The following is a 1,386-nucleotide window of genomic DNA, read 5'->3' on the forward strand; positions in this document are numbered from 1 at the left end:
TTGAGCCCACTTCTCCTGCCTCATTCTCAACCAAAGAAGGCTGGCCTTCAGAATCATGGCCTTACACATTGGTAAAGAATTCTGACATAAGTATACTTATTTAGAGATGTAAATATAAGGTAACTTAGCACGTTTCAGAATTTAAAACTTGCCTTCGGCCGCCCTAGCCCTTGAGGCCACTCACCTCCGCCAGGCCGCTGAGCCGCCGCGCGTTGCCGGGACAACGGCGCGCCAGGAACGCGGAAATAGCCGAAGGTGAGCGAGGCGGCCCCGAGGACGCCCGAAGCGCCCCGAGCGGCCGGAAAGAGCCGAAGGCGATCGGGCCCGCACGTGCTGCTCCGAGGTCTGAGCGCCGGGGGCCGGGTTATTCCGTTCTGCAAGAGAGAAGCCGGACGAGCTTTTTTTCGGAGAGACGGCGGCGCAGGGCCGGCGTCCGGGTCCCCTTCGTATTGAGGGCGCGCAGTCCCAGCCCCAATCGACCGCGGCATCCTCCCCTCCTGGGCGTGTTCCCCTCCCGTGCATCCCGAGGCGGGGCTTTTCCAGCGCCGGGCGGTCTCAGCCCAGGCCTTCGCTGGGCTCCGCTTTTCTAGTCTGGGAGTGGAGGGCGTGGGTCAGGCGTTTCTGGGAAAGTCGATGCGCTCGGCAGTGTCCTGAGCTGTTGGGTGACTGAGGGCCTGTGTCCACTGCCGGGCCCCGGACGCCACAGAACGGAGCAAGGCAGGGAGCGCCCCCCAGAAAGCAGCTGGCGGCCGGGCGCGGGGCTCGCGCCTGGGCTTCCAGCGCTTGGGAGGCCGGGGCGGGCGGATCGTTGGAGCCCAGGAGTTCGAGACCAGCCTGGGCAACATGGCGAGATTCCGTCTCTGAAAAATTACAAAAATTCGCCGGGTGCGGTGGCGCCTGTAGTCTCAGCTACAGGAGGCTGAGGGAGAAGGATCGCCTGAGCCCCGGGAGGCGGAGCTTGCAGTGAGCCGAGATCGCGCCACTGCACTCCAGCCTGGGCGACAGAGCGAGACTCCGTCTCAAAAAAAAAAGAAACACTAGAATTTGAAAAACACCCCTCTGCTTTGTTGCTATGAAGAAAATGACCAAGTGCCCAGCACCGCTCGGCCACGCTAACTAGAGCAGAAGCACACACCCCACTCAGGAAAGGGTGCGCGAAACTGCCTCGGACGCGCTTCCACACTTCTCCTCAGATCTCAGGTTCGCGCCCGATTCCACACTCTGAGCTACCACGGCGTTTTCTTCTCATGTATCCGTCAACACGGCTGCGGCCAATCACAGCATGGGCCCTGGCCTATTGGCTGCCTGTCCACCAATCCGAAGAGACGCACAGTCCGCAAGGTCGCGAGACTGGCGTCACAACAGTACTCGCGCCGTGGGCTCGCC

The 1,386-nt window shown here is 61.8% G+C and overlaps 1 protein-coding gene across 1 annotated transcript in view; it reads right to left on the reverse strand.

The window, feature by feature from the left end:
- The window catches only part of IFT140 (intraflagellar transport 140), a 115,834-nt gene extending 114,527 nt beyond the window's left edge, over positions 1–1,307 (reverse strand). The window contains exons 1-2 of the mRNA XM_011966937.1: positions 1,162–1,307; positions 185–374 (exon numbers count right to left, since the gene is read on the reverse strand). The gene's annotated coding sequence lies outside the window, so the exon portion shown is untranslated. The remainder of the gene's footprint in view (positions 1–184; positions 375–1,161) is intronic.
- Between the last annotated feature and the right edge of the window lie 79 nt (positions 1,308–1,386).

The sequence above is a fragment of the Mandrillus leucophaeus genome, unplaced genomic scaffold, assembly GCF_000951045.1.
Source record: "Mandrillus leucophaeus isolate KB7577 unplaced genomic scaffold, Mleu.le_1.0 Scaffold78, whole genome shotgun sequence".
Taxonomy (NCBI): domain Eukaryota; kingdom Metazoa; phylum Chordata; class Mammalia; order Primates; family Cercopithecidae; genus Mandrillus; species Mandrillus leucophaeus.